General features: G+C 47.5%; 1 long non-coding RNA gene across 3 annotated transcripts in view; it reads right to left on the bottom strand.

Moving 5' to 3' along the window:
* LOC146042691 (uncharacterized) overlaps window positions 1–15,743 on the bottom strand; it is a 143,562-nt gene that overhangs the window by 75,427 nt on the left and 52,392 nt on the right. For 2 of the 3 annotated variants that reach the window (XR_014463976.1, XR_014463975.1), the window contains exons 4-5: window positions 15,114–15,207; window positions 14,407–14,480 (exon numbers count right to left, since the gene is read on the bottom strand). This is a non-coding gene — a long non-coding RNA (uncharacterized LOC146042691). The remainder of the gene's footprint in view (window positions 1–14,406; window positions 14,481–15,113; window positions 15,208–15,743) is intronic. The other variant, XR_014463977.1, reaches the window with a different exon arrangement.

The raw sequence follows: 15,743 nt of genomic DNA, 5'->3' as shown, positions 1-15,743 counted from the left end.
GTAGTTTTATATACTCGTTGGCAGATTGCTCTGCCTCCTGAACTCTGATCCCCTAGTCCCCAATACCATTTGGTAGGTGGGATTCTCTAGTTTTTAATTCCATTAAAATCTAATAAATGTATTTCTGGGAACTGGAGATATCTGCAGTCAAGCAAGTTGTCCTCCCACCAGAAAATTATGGATAATATGCCCACTCCACTATACACCCCTCCTCTGCATATTAAACATCCTCTACCACCCTGGAAGTTATGTGTCAGGGCCCCTTCATTCAGCCCAATGCCCTCTTCACCCACCCCATCTCCCACCATCTGTGCAGTAAAGGGGTAATTAGTGGAAATTACTGATCCAGGCCCTACATGCTGAGCGGTTGATATAATACCCCCTACCACCCGCGGGATGTCAAAGCTTCCCCCACCCCTACCACTGGAGGATCGGTAGGGGCCCCAATACATTGCTATGCCCAGGGGTCCACACTGCTGTTGACGCCCCTGTATATATATATATATATATATATTGATCTATCTATAATACTTTAAATGACCCGGCATATACTGGGTCACCTAAGTGTCCATCTCAGTGCTTTGCTCCGCCCCTCTGGAAACCCCCTTCTGAAAATCCTGCGTTTGCCACTGGGTAGTTGTTTCTAATTGCTACTGATGGTACATTACTGTATGTCTAGGTCTGAGAATGGCAAGGAGAAGGCTGAGGCCAAGGCAAGACACAAGAAGCGGGCTGCCAAATGTGTCCTTTGTGATAAAGACCTGTCAGATAAATGTACAGGGTCTGTATGTGATAAATGTAAAAGGCCGACTATGTTGGGGCCGGATCAAATGAAGGACCTGGTGTCCATGTTAAGAACCTCCCTGGCGGATACCTTCGTCACGAAGGATGACCTAGCCAAGATGTCCCTTAAGAGACCCAGGGAGGTGTTGTCAGAGGATTCGGATGGATCAGAGGGCCCAGCAGTAGGGCATGATGATGATGTGGAGGAAGGAGAAGTTGTACAGGAGAAGCCAGATTTAGGCTTTAATCCAGACCTGCTGGAAAACTTGCTGGTCTTAATCAATAAGTCCCTAAACATAGAAGACCCAACAGAGCAAGGCAAGTTGCAGGACTTGTTATTTAAAGACAAGAAAAAAAAAGGCCAAAGCTTTTCCCTTGTCTGAAGCATTAAAGGAGGTAGTTGAAGAGGAATGAGCCAACCCTGACAAAAAGGTTGCAGCCCCGGTCAGGGTGGCAAAGATGTACCTTTTTGAGGATAAGCTCGTTAAGCATTGGGAGGTTGCGCCCAAGGTGGACGCCGCAATTGCGAGAATATCTAGAAAAACTACTCTCCCACTAGAAGATGCCAATATCTTTAAAGATAGCATGGAGAGAAAAATGGAGATTACCCTGAGGAAACAACATGTAACATCAGGGGCGGCAATTAAAGCCTCCTCGGCAATTGCTGTGACTTCTAGGGTTCTGAGGTCATGGTGCCAGGATCTTGAATCTGATTTACTGGATGGCATCAAAAGGGCTGAACTGCTTAAAGTAGTGCAGAACATGCAAGTGGCTATTGAATTTGTCTGCGACGCATCTTTAGACGCAGTAAGGTTATCAGCAAGAGCTAATGCAAGTACAGCAGTAGCAAGGAGGGCCCTATGGCTGAAGCCCTGGGCGGCTGATGCCCAGTCCAAGAATAAATTGGTCTCTTTGCCTTTTCATGGTGAATATCTCTTTGGTGCTAAACTTGATGATATTATCTCTAAACTTTCTGGCGGAAAATCAGTGTGGCTTCCGCAGGACAAAGCAACAAAGAAACCTTTTAATAGGTTCCAGCGTTTTCAAAACCCCGACCTTAAAGAGGCCAGAACCTATAGGCCGGGTAGGGGATATAGAAGACCTTGGTTCGGGAACAGAGGTTCCTTTCGAGGTCAGCGAAGCAAGGAGGGCAGATTTGGATTTCGTAACCTGTCCCAATGACGCCAGGTACAGGGTCGGAGGCAATCTATTGAAGTACCAGCAGGCTTGGCTCCGATCTACGCAGGACAGGTGGGTGCAGGAGATCGTTTCCAGCGGGTATCGAATAGAATTCGTCAAACCGCCGGGAAACTGGCAAGAAGTTTCTCCCATGCCAAAGTGCCCGCAAGAAAGAAAAGCTCTATTAGACAGCTTAAAGACAATGAGGGCTCAAGGAGTGGTGGTGAGGGTCCCGGAGGACCAAGAAGGCCGGGGGTGGGAGTCCCGATTCTTTGTAGTGAAGAAAGCTTCGGGGGGCTTCAGGACCATCCTGGACCTGAGGAGGCTGAATTCATTTGTACATGCAAAAAAATTCAAGATGGAGTCGATCCGGTCCATTCTACCGGACATAAAGCAAGGTTCTTTCCTCACCACCATAGACATAAAGGACGCTTACCTGCATATACCCATATATGCAGATCACCAAAAGTTCCTAAGCTTTTGTCTCGGGGGAATCACATATCAGTTCACAGCACTTCCATTCGGACTCTCCACGTCCCCAAGAACTTTCACGAAGGTACTAATAGTGCTCATTGCCAATCTCAGGCAAGAAGGGATAGCAATCTGGGCGTACCTAGACGACCTTCTGATAATGGCCGGTACGAGAGGGCTAGCCCTGAGGCATACACAGAGAGTGATTCAGTACTTAGAAAAGCACGGCTGGATCATAAACGTGGAGAAGAGCCAACTGAGACCGTCAAGGTCAGTAAAGTACCTAGGGGTCATAATAGACACCGGGTTGATGAGAATTACCTTGACAGAAGACAGAATAGAGAAGTTAAGAAAGGAGATAAGAAGTCTTCTGGCGAAACAAGCAGTCAAATCAGCAGACTGCATGAGGATTCTTGGTCTAATGGCGGCAGCTCAGGACACAGTCGGTTGGTCAAGGTTTCATACAAGGTCCCTGCAAAACTGCTTCCTGTCCCAGTGGGATGGGGACGGAAAGAACCTGAATCAAAGAATCACCCTATCAAGGGGCGCATTGGCAGACCTCAGATGGTGGTCGGACACAAGCAAATTCCGCCAAGGCAGGTCCTTCCTAGAGGAAAATCAGGTGGTCCTCACAACCGATGCCAGCCGTACAGGCTGGGGAGCGGTCTATGCAGGGGAAGCCGCTCAGGGGGTATGGAGAGGTGCAGCCAGAAGGCTACACTCCAACTTAAAAGAAATGAGGGCAGTCACCTTGGCCTGCATGCATTTCCAACATCGACTATACCAAAAAAATCTACTAGTCAGGTCGGACAACCAAGTTGTCGTGGCCTATATAAACAAACAGGGAGGCACAAGAAGCAGGAGCCTTATGAAAGAAGTGGCAGAACTACTGCAATGGGCCGAGAGATGGACAAAGAGCCTGAAGGCAGTATTTATAGCGGGAGAGAGGAATCAACAAGCAGACTCTCTGAGCAGGGTGCTGCTAAGGCCAGGGGAATGGGAGCTGTGTCAGGAGGTCTTCGACAGGATAGTCTACAGATGGGGTCTACCATCAGTGGATCTGATGGCTACCAGCAGGAATGGGAAGGTGCCAAAATTTATCTCAAGACACTGGGAGCCTCGAGCATGGCAAGTAGACGCTTTGTCGGCAGACTGGGGGAGAGGTCTACTGTACGCCTTTCCACCATTCCCTGTGATTCCTCGGATTCTCAGCAAACTACAGAGGGAACAGGCCACTGTAATAATGATCCTACCATTCTGGCCGAGGAGATCCTGGCTCCCCAGGGTGACGAGGATGGCGGTCGAAGCCCCATGGTTTCTGCCTCAGGAACAAGATCTACTGAGGCAAGGGAAGTTCGTCCAACCACAGCCAGAGCACTGGAGATTAGCGGCGTGGTTACTGAGACCAGAACCTTGAGGGGTGAGGGGTTCTCAGTTAGAGTTCTGAACACCCTATTGAAGGCTAGAAAGAACTCAACATCAAAGACCTACTACAGGATCTGGGAGGCATATGTGCGGTTCTGTAGAAGTAAAAAAAGAAACCATACGGACATTTCTACGGTTCTAGAATTTCTTCAAGGGGGGTTAGATAAAGGATTATCTGTAAGCTCCCTAAAGGTGCAGATCTCAGCAATTAGTGCCATGCTAGATTCCAGGATAGCGGAAAACCGCTATGTACAGAGGTTTGTGCAGGCCATTAAATAAATCCGGCCGGTATTTCACAACCCTATTGCGCCCTGGGATCTCAATATGGTACTGAATGCTCTGACTGACAAACCTTTCGAACCTCTGGACAAGGTGCCCATGAAATTCCTGACGGCGAAAGTGGCTTTCCTGGTGGCCATCACATCAGCCAGGAGGGTGTCAGAGCTTCAGGCACTCTGGGCCGAGGAGCCATTCCTAAATTTCTTCGAGGAGAAGGTGGTGTTGAGGACAAATCCTCACTTTCTGCCTAAAGTGGTATCCCAATTCCACATAAATCAAGAAATCGTTCTACCCTCTTTCTGCAGCAAACCAACTAACACCAAGGAAGCCAAGTTTCATAAACTGGACATCAGCAGGGCGTTGAAGATTTACCTTCAAAGGGTGGAATCTGTGAGGAAAACCAAAAGGCTGTTTATAATATCAGAGGGTAGGAATAAAGGGGATGCAGTTAAAATCCCGGCGGTCGGGATCCCGGCGTTCAGAATCCCGACGCCGGAATCCCGACCGCCGAAATGCCGACACATTCTCCCTCCTGGGGTGTCCACGACACCCCTGGAGGGAGAATAAATTAGTGTGCTGAGCGTAGTGAGGCAGCGGGCCCGCTGCGTGGCGAGCGCAGCGAGCCCGCAAGGGGGGGCGATCCACGTCCCCCCCCTTGTCGGCATTTCGGCTGTCGGGATTCCGGCGTCGGGATTCTGAACGCCGGGATCCCGACCGCCGGGATTCAATACTGAATCCGGAATAAAGGACTGGGAGCCTTGGAAGCCACCATTGCAAGGTGGATCAAGAACTGTATTGCGGAGGCATATAAAGTAAAAGGAGTGGAACTCCCGAAAGGCTTGAAAGCGCATTCCACCAGAGCTGATGCTTCATCTTGGGCCGAGAAAGAAGCGGTCTCATTAGATGAATTATGTAAGACAGCCTGTTGGGCGTCGGCGCATACATTTACCAAACATTATAGGGTAGATGTGGGATCTTCTAGTGATGCCAAGGTGGGCAGAAGGATCCTTAGTGCAGTTATTAAAAAAAAAAAAAAAAAGAGAAGAAAATGAGAGAAGGTTGAAGCTCAGCAAAACAACTGAGTCGAAGGCATAAATACGGAGTGAAGTTAACTCTACAGAGTATCCTTTTTTTCTGGTTTTGTTTTCTTCTTTTATCTTCTCTCTGATGTATTAGCGTATCACTGCTTTATGGTATATTCTAATTTAATTGGATATTTTGTTGCCCGCCCAGTGATTAAACTGCTAGGGTATTACCCATGTGTTCGGCTGCCATGGGGAGGTAGAGGAACAGAGGAAGAACTTTGGGAGGCAATGGAGTCATCTGCCTCCGGGCTCCAGCTACCAAGGGGGCACCTCTCTTCCCCATCAAGTTTAAATCAGTTAATTGAAAGCAGTTGATATTGCTAATGTGGCTGACTCCCCCTTCTAACATAATTTTTGCAATTATCACGGTATCCGGACTATTTGTAGACAACAAGTAGATAGACAGCCATTAGGTCGACACCATTAGTTCGACAACTCAATAAGTCAACATGCTTTTAGGTCGACCTACCATTAGGTCGACATGTCATTAGGTCGACATATCATTAGGTTGACACTGCCATTAGGTCGACAGTGTCTAGGTCGACAGTCAAAAGGTCGACATGGTTTTTTTCACTGTTTTTTGAGCCGACATGTGCCGACAGGCGGTATTTCATGCCCTACTATCCACTAGGGCGTGGTGGGAGAATAAAATAGTGTGCCGAGCGCAGCGAGGCACCGTGCCCGAAGCATTGCGAGCGATGCGAGGGGCTGCGGTTCACTTCAAACTGTGTCCATGTCGACTGTGTCAACATTTCAGCCAAAAAACAGTGAAAAAAACCATGTCGACCTTTTGGCTGTCGACCTAGACACTGTCGACCTAATGACATGTTGACCTAATGGTATGTCGACCTAAAAGCATGTCGACCTATTGAGTTGTCGAACTAATGGTGTCGACCTAATGGCTGTCTATCTACTTGTTGTCTACAAATGGTCCCACATCCATTATCACACCCTGTATTAGATCCCATGACCTTACTGGAGACAGACACCTTACTGATTGAGCTATTTGAGGGGGCACCAATACTTATCTTGCCTCCGGGAAACTTGGATGAACTTACGCCACTGAAAGTATGGATTCTTACCGGTTAATACGCTTTCCTCTACTCCTCCATGGCAGCGTATTTCCCGCCTCTTGTGGGACAGTATATATTTACATTCAATTACTGTATGATATTTTGTAGTTTATTATGCTATGGGGTAATAGTGTATAAGCTTGATAATTGAAAGACACAGAGCCTTAGGGGGTGGACCTTATATAGGGGCAGTGTCTTTTCTTTTCCTTTCCAGATGTCTACCTATAAGGGAGGAAACCCATGTGTTCGGCTGCCATGGAGGAGTAGAGGAAAGCGTATTAACCGGTAAGAATCCGTACTTTGTCAGTGTGCCCCAGTCCCTATACAATATGTATTTGTCAGTGTGCCACGGTCCCTATACAATATGTATTTCGCAGTGTGCCCCGGTCCCTATACAATATGTATTTCGCAGTGTGCCCCGGTCCCTATACAATATGTATTTCGCAGTGTGCCCCGGTCCCCATACAATATGTGTTTGTCAGTGTGCCCCGGTCACCATACAATATGTATTTGTCAGTGTGCCCCGGTCACCATACAATATGTATTTGTCAGTGTGCCCCGGTCCCTATACAATATGTATTTGTCAGTGTGCCCCGGTCCCTATACAACAGGGGTCTTCAACCTTTAAGACAGCGTGGGCCACCTAAAAAAATCCAGTGAAGCCCGAGGGCCACTATACTCTACTGCGGTGTTTCGGACAGCCTCATAGAATCACAGCTCCCCTATAACGTCAGCACATTCCTTCATAGATTGTTGGCACAGCCGCCCATACTCAGCACATAACCCCCCCCCACACACACACACACATACCCAAATAGTTATCAGCAGCCAATTTGGGTTCCAGTGCAAACAGTAAAATTTGTCGTCGTCCCCCCCCCCCCCATATATAATTTGATATTGAATAAATTGCACGCGCCGTAGGCGCGCTCCCCAAAAAGGGGTGTGGCCTAATTATAACGAGTGTGAACTAGCAGCAAAAAACAATTACCTGACACCTCTTTTGCAACCTGCATGACCAGACATTGGTTACCGCAGGAATGGTCGTTGTCCTCACACGTTTAAGTTGACTGAAGGCTGCACAGTGACATATAAACATGAAGGCCCACACAGTGACCTAGTACGCCTCACAGATCGAACCCAAACAATGAAAGGCTACTTAAATCAATATACACTGTTACACTGTTTATCCATAATACACATTACACATTATGCCGCACACCGTGATGCCCATTACACATTAATCCACACAAAAATTATGCCCATTGCACATTAAGCCCCACACTGATGCCCATTATGCCACAGACCATAATGCCAGCAGTACTCCTGCTTATACATATGATGCCCCAGCAGTGCCTCTCACCTAATGCCTCAGCAGTGCCCCTCACCTAATGCCCCAGCAGTGCCCCTCACCTAATGCCCCAGCAGTGCCCCTCACACACAATGCCCCAGTAGTGCCCCTCACACACAATGCCCCAGCAGTACCCCTCACACACAATGCCCCAGAAGTGCCCCTCACACACAATGCCCCAGCAGTGCCCCTCACACACAATGCCCCAGCAGTGCCCCTCACACACAATGCCCCAGCAGTGCCCCTCACACACAATGCCCCCAGTAATGCCCCACACACAATGCCCCCAGTAATGCCTGCAGCATTGCCAGGTCCCCTGCTCCCGCCAGCTGTACCTCCTCATCCTGCAGCTTTGCCGGGTCACCTGCTTCCACCATCCATGCCTCCTCCTGCAGTTTCGCCGGGTCCCCTCCGCCAGCTGTGCCTCCTCCTCCTGCAGTTCCAGCACCGGGTCCCCTGCTCCCGCCAGCTGCGTCTCCTCCTCCCGCAGCTTCCCCGGGTCCCAACTCCCCAGCTCGTGACCAGAAGTGCCTCCTCCTCCCTCAGCCGCGCTGGATCCACTCCTCTGCCCTGCCTGCAGCCAATGGAAATCGGGTAGGCGGCACCCGGGGGGACTCCATTACGCTGCCTCCCTCGGCAGCGTTTTCTTTTACTTAAAAAAAAAAAAAATCATGTGCATGGCGGGCAGGGGGCCACTGAGATCAGCTCCGCGGGCCACTCGTGGCCCGCGGGCCATGGGTTGAAGACCCCTGCTATACAATATGTATTTGTCAGTGTGCCCCGGTCCCTATACAATATGTATTTCGCAGTGTGCCCCGGTCCCTATACAATATGTATTTCGCAGTGTGCCCCGGTCCCTATACAATATGTATTTCGCAGTGTGCCCCGGTCCCCATACAATATGTGTTTGTCAGTGTGCCCCGGTCACCATACAATATGTATTTGTCAGTGTGCCCCGGTCACCATACAATATGTATTTGTCAGTGTGCCCCGGTCCCTATACAATATGTATTTGTCAGTGTGCCCCGGTCCCTATACAATATGTATTTCGCAGTGTGCCCCGGTCCCTATACAATATGTGTTTGTCAGTGTGCCCCGGTCACATACAATAGGTATTTATCAGTGTGCCCCGGTCACCATACAATATGTATTTGTCAGTGTGCCCCGGTCACCATACAATATGTATTTGTCAGTGTGCCCCGGTCACCATACAATATGTATTTGTCAGTGTGCCCCGGTCCCTATACAATATGTATTTCTCAGTGTGCCCCGGTCCCTATACAATATGTGTTTGTCAGTGTGCCCATGGTCCCTATACAATGTGTGTGTCAGTGTGCCCATGGTCCCTATACAATGTGTATGTGCACATCAGTGTGTCCATGGTCCCTATACAATGTGTATGTGTGTGTCAGTGTGCCCATGGTCCCTATACAATGTGTATGTGCACATCAGTGTGCCCCTGGTCCCTATACAATGTGTATGTGTGTGTCAGTGTGCCCATGGTTCCTATACAATATGTATGTGTGTGCCGATTGTCAATCAGAAAGTTATGAGACGCAATGGAGGCTGTAATCGGATTTAGCATTTTTCTTTGCCTTATCCATTTTGCACTGGTAAAAGAGCTGGGACACTTGATTGCATTTTCCCCCCAGGCTAAAAGTTGCCAGCCAGCCCCTGATGCCAACCACAGGGGGCCCATAGCTAGTGGTGGGCCCAGGGGCACTGACCCCTTGTGCCTCCATTATAATCCGGCCCTGTCGACCACCCACTTAGCGAGAAAAGTGGGTAGTCCGAGTGGCGGATGACTGTATCGTGTAATCGTTCATTGCTACACTCCCTGATTTACAATGCTGTTAATCTAGCCATTGAAAAGTAAAGGCGTGGCTACAGTGACACGGCTCTGTCCCGCCTCCTTATTAAAGTTCCCCTCTGCCCTGCCCCCTGCGTCACCCCCCCCCCCCCCCCACACACACACACGGCCTGACCTGCGAGAGAGCTAGCCAGAAGTTGGAAATTATTAGGCAGGGATGTATCGAGGGCGGGTGACAAGCTGCATTCCACAACATGGCCCTCGTTTGCGATGTCCTCCATTGTCCTGCTAATACAGATGATGGAGGATGTCTCTGCCCAAACGTGGGAACAAACATCATCAGCAACAGAATGCATACACACTGGATGATACAATGTATGAAGATTTGGTCGCTCCGACCCCTCAGAATCAGCAAAATAGTTCCTTTTATCGTCCAGTATGAACCCAGCTTTACAAGTATCAAGCAAAATTCGTAACATGCTACTGAATCAGATAAATGACAGGTACATTTATCATCTTCTAAGATACAGATAAAACTTTACACCTTTTCAAATAAAAAAAAGAGGATTCCGTGCTGTCATTACAGACAAATATTCTGCACTCTAATGTTCTTTAAGGACAGCTCCTGAAATGTCAAGATGCAATAATGTAAAGATCCTAGATCTCCGCTGTCCAATTACCAGCAGGAAAAGTGTTTGATTGCCTCTTAATTGTAGGATGACGCAACGTGTGTCTAGTGGGATTAATGGGTAAATGGTTTCCCACATTCAGTACTTAACAGTCCTTCTTACCATCGACAAGAGGCACTCCTGCTGCCACATGGACAGATTACAGGAGGGGGTAACATGTGGTGTACAGAACTGAACTAGATGGCTTTTTAGCTCTGATTAGGAACAACAAGGGAAAAATGGTACATAGGCAGGTTTGCAGAACCGCGATCCGGTAGAGGAAACAGGCAACTGTTTAACTATATACATTTCCATTTATTTCTAGGACGATATGGTATCCTCTGAAAGGGCACCACTTAGAAAACCATCCATCGGAGCTCAAGCAAATGAGAGAGAGAGAGAGATTAGGAGTCTGGCGTGGAAGATGATCCCCCGCACTTTACAGATAAGGAGGCCAAGATTAAAAACTGGAGGGCAATACAAAAAGTTCCTTGAACCCAGATTATTACTGAATGCTGATTTGAAGGGGAGAACAGCTTTAATAAACTTCCCTCCTCTCCAACCACTGACAGCAAGGCAAAGTAGCTACAGTAGCTTGTTAGGGTCCCATTACCGGTGTGCCTCTGCTTTCCTACAGTGACGGTGAGTATGGAGTCGGAATGATCTGCCTAATCTGTTTTCCATACAGAGAATCTCAATGCTTGTTAGTACCGGTCAGGAGAATGATCATTTATTTTTCTGCACCTCATGACCCTGCAAAGTGGGAAATAATGGTGGATGCAATTATCTCCTCTTTTAATAACAGCTGATATGGTATAATTGAGAGGCATGTAGCAGGCGATATCTGTAGGACTGAGGCAGGAGAATGCAAACATTCCACAAATACATCTCGATGAGCAGAAATACATGTGAACCTGGACCGCTGGCTGGACACATGTAAACATACAAACCCCCTCTGCAGCCCCCTTTAGCCGAAGAGTCCTGGAATATGCGAGATCAAAGTATGTATATAGTGAGCTACAGCTCTGCTGTTGCGTCATATATGATAAAAGAAAGGAGAGCAGAAGTTGTTTTAAGGAAATTAACTAATCATTATAATACAAGTTGTGTGTGTGGGTACTTGTTTCCTATCTGGGCGCCCGCTAAGTTAATTGCGCACCATGCTATTCTCCGTATAAAAATCGGATCGCATCGCATCGGATACCACAAATGCACATACACGATATTGAACGATGCGATGCGATGCGATCCGATCCGATTTCGTTCCAGCTTTTATGGTTGGCCCATAGGATGGGCCATCTGTAACACTACTGTATTTATTAACCCTTCAAAGCCCTCCCCTTGTCACATCTGCACAGAAACACAGTATTGACGTCAACCCGAAGCGTGGCGAGCGGCGGCGGTACGCGTCCTCCGACTTTTTCATACCTCCACTATCCACGTCGGCGTGGAGTTGAGAATAGAATAGTGTGGCGAGCGCAGCGAGCCACCGAGCCCGAAGCGTGGCGAGCGCAGCGCGCCCCGCGAGGGGACGCGGATACTTCACAGGTATCCGTGTCCCCTCGCGGGCTTCACAGGTATCCGCGTGCGCTCGCCACGCTTCGGGCTCGGTGGCTCGCTGCGCTCGCCACACTATTCTATTCTCAACTCCACGCCGACGTGGATAGTGGAGGTATGAAAAAGTCGGAGGACGCGTACCGCCGCCGCTCGCCACGCTTCGGGTTGACGTCAATACTGGGGTGGCGTTAACAATGGAGGCGCATTTTAAACCATCAGGGGGGGTTTCCTATACAAATCGTGGGTTTGCGGGGTTATTACATTGAAATCAATGTAAAATCGGGTCTCAGGGACCATTTAACATTGACTCCAATGTAAAATCGGATCGGATCGGATAGCATCGTATGCCATCGTACATCATCGAGTACCGAATCCGATGCGATGCGATCCGATTTCATTACGGTGCCGTACGTAGAAAACCTGGGCGCCCAGATAGGAAACAAGTACCTGTGTGTGTGTGTGTGGGGGGGGGTTTAACAATGCTTGCAGAGAGATACTAACCGATCCATTAATGTAATTTTTAAGCTATATCTTGCATTACCCTATAGAAGCCTATGGGCTTCTCTCTGCAGCACTCATTGAGGGATCTGACCTGGCTCCCTTCCAGCATCCCCGGCGGCCACCCGCGTGACCCTGCACATGTGCAGATGGACTCCCAGGTCATAAACCCATAAGTCCAGTGACTATCTGGCATTGCAAAGGACAGTTGTTATCGAAAGTGGACCCTTTGTGGTACTAATAGCATATATTAAGGAATTATGCGATTAGTTTGGATACGTTGCCCATGCAATATGTGGCAGGATGCACAAGCGATGTTTAGTACTTTCCGGCATCAGCATGTAAAATAAGAGGCAGAAGCTGATTGGGTGGTTCTTTATCTATCAATATTGTATTTCCGGGTTTTGACAATAACCGCCTTTAGGGCTCTTTCATCATTTTCTCCCAGATGTGCCATTGGCGAGTCGCTAGGACGTGAGCACAGTTGACCCTGGGTGCCATGTAGGGGTCCAAGAAGCCCAGCATCGTCGAGGGAAAGGGCTTCTTTTGTTTATAGATCATATGTTGCACAGAAAATCTTGATGGTATCTGTTTGTTTTTCTGATTGTCTGTACAGTGCTGTGCAGTAGGTTAGCAGGGTACAAATTGTGGTTAATATATATTACACCATGCAGTGTATGCCTTGGAAACTTTGCTTACATTAACGGGTGCCCTGAAGTGAGTATAGGAGGGTACGATCTCACACTAATCTCCATTAAACCCTAAATTTTTCCGGTTGCCGTTTGAAATATTTTAGCGTATGCACCGTTTCAGATGTTCTGGATTCCTGAGTCACGCACCGCGCACGCTCCGGTGCTCACTGGGCTTGTGGCGAAGGTCACAGCTATTTTCAGGAAGCCGATTGATTCAGGGAATTTGGAATGCCACAGGGAATCTGTGCGCCTTTCATTTATTAAGCTTCTGAGTGATGAGAACTTTGAAGGGAAGGATGAGAAGAGACGTGGGGGGGGGGGGGGGGGGCTGTGTGATCGTCTTCCTCGCCCTTTGTATAATTAACACTTCCCTTAATCTCCCAGGTCTTTTTTTTGTCATCAATTCCCCCTTGATCTATGTTTTAATTAATTTAAGATAACAATTAGAAGGAAAATGTCAGCAGAAAAAGACAGAACATTCATAGTGAGTGCAATGTATCTCATTGTTTCCCTGCTGTCAGTCCAAATAAGGAGTCATAGTCCTGTCACAATGAAATATAAGGAGGGGAGTCTAACGGCAGGGGATACAAGTGATGTCATCGCACGGATGGCAGATCTGCAATGGTGTGAAAATATGACAATAAGCTCACAGGATGCTATGTGATAGCCTGCACAGAGGTGCCGCTGATACCATTTTAAAGTCAGTTTCTTGCAGAGCTGCCAAATAAATCACACAGAATTCTTCAGAGTTATCGTAATATTAACAGTATATAGATGGTTTATACTATGTGCTGTACCAAACATATTTAAACAATATAAATAAGATAAGGTTAAATATACCATAATAAATGCACAAACAGAATAGAACCAGTACTGCACTTTCTAAGGTCACATTCTCCCACCTCATGGTAAGGCTCCTGTCTCTTCTACCTGGCAGCTGCTCTCTGGCCCAGTGCATGAATTGAGGACTCAGATCCTCACACAGTAACCTTGGTAGAAGAATCTGCTACCACTGGGCATGTACAGCAGCCTCGCTCTGTCCCTTTAGGGGGCCATACACTTAAACAACACTACACGATTTTGATGCATCGGGAAAATAAATCATGTGAAAAGTGGCAAATGGTATGTAATGTATCACAATCCTACTCCAATGTGCTTTGTGCTGTTACCCCTACCGGTCTTATTGAGCAAGAGATATTTCTATATGCTAACATGACAATAACTTTGCAACATAAGCTGGCTATACATGTATGCGATTTTGGCTGATTTCACCTGATTCCGATGGATTAGTCTGAGAAATCAGGTAGAAAAGTGGCCAATGTACATCGCATTGGATTTGTAGATAAAACCTTCCCCACATAAGTTAAATTGGAAATCACAGGCATCAGTGTACATTAGTGCAAAAACTCTAATGTTAACAGATTTGCACATGTGTAGTATGTACAGATTTCCGTGTGACTGACATGTATCTCCCCCATTTTGTAAGGCATGATGCAGATCGAATGGCTCCCGCAGAAGCGTGCTTAGGAGATACTCACTATGGTGATCCAATGTGGTGTCCTCGGAATCAGCACTCAGGAGGAACACGCAGGGATGCAAATAGCGTCCACCTCTGAAATAAAGAAATCTCTCTGCTTATACTGTCTGTTAAGAACACTCAAAGCTTATATGCCACAAACATAATATCACAATTATATAGAACCAGAGGCGTAACTCTGGGAGACAATGGAGTCATGTGCCGCCGGGCTCCTGCTCCCAAGGGGGCACCTCTCCTCCCCTGAAAGTTTTAATCAGTTAATTGAAAGATGTCGATATCGCTTCTGTGGCTGACTCCCCCTCCTAAAATCATTTTTGCAAGTGTCACACCCCTGTTTTACAGCTCTTTGGGGGCACCAATAGTTATCTTGCCTCAGGGCAACTGGGATGAACTTACGGCACTGTATAGAACTATATAGGAAATAATACTGCCGGACAGCCAACTAAGAAGCTACAAAAGTCGCAAATATTATATCTAAAGTGAAATTAGCGGGAACATAAGTGTAAAGGAAAGGAACTGGCAACATTTATATAACAAAAAAGTTCAGAAGCGTTTCATATTGGTAATTAGGGTTGTATCATTCCTTCAAAGTACAGCAGACAACAGCAGTGCATGCGTATGACCCAGATCCTGCAGCAGAACCGTTTATCTACCTTTCTACCAAAACTCCTAACAGTAACTTTTAGATCTTTGAAATTGAATTAAAACCTGTCATCAGTCATTGCTCATCCACAAAGAACCAGTCCTCGCTCTCGTATCAGATATGGAGGAGATTTCCCTGTAGCTCTCTGCCGACTTCCACCTGTTGAAGGGTTAACAAATCATTTACCCAGTTACAATAGCACTGCTGCCATTTCTCACAAATCTCTTCCTTCATTCGCTCCTGCAGTAATGATTGATGGAGACGCGTGTTATCTTTCCTGGAACACGCCATCCATCACCATGGAGGGAATAGAGGCAATGGACAATCCCTTCAAGACCAAGACACACTCGAGTCCTTGAATACTCCCTGAGTCACACAGAAAAGAATTGCTGTACAGTCCTAGAGGTTTCTCTCAAAATCAGCATTGCTACTGACAATTCCTCATTACAGCAAAACAGCTGCTTCCCAAAATGCCCCATCTGACAGGTAAGTGGCATACCGTATGCCAAGTTACCCCTACTGTGTCTGTTACATGTTCAACTCCAAACTGTATGCTGCATAAGCATTATTCCGTCTCTCCCTCCCACGTAGGCCTCGTGCGATGTCTTGGCTTTTTACGCAGCGAGCGTTTTCCGCTTTTCTACACCCTCCTCCTGGTTATACCCCCTGCCTGTTCCCCTCCCGCCTCCGTAACC

Source organism: Crinia signifera, chromosome 19, assembly GCF_055691185.1.
Source record: "Crinia signifera chromosome 19, ASM5569118v1, whole genome shotgun sequence".
Taxonomy (NCBI): Eukaryota; Metazoa; Chordata; class Amphibia; order Anura; family Myobatrachidae; genus Crinia; species Crinia signifera.
This window is presented reverse-complemented; position numbering and strand designations above follow the sequence as displayed.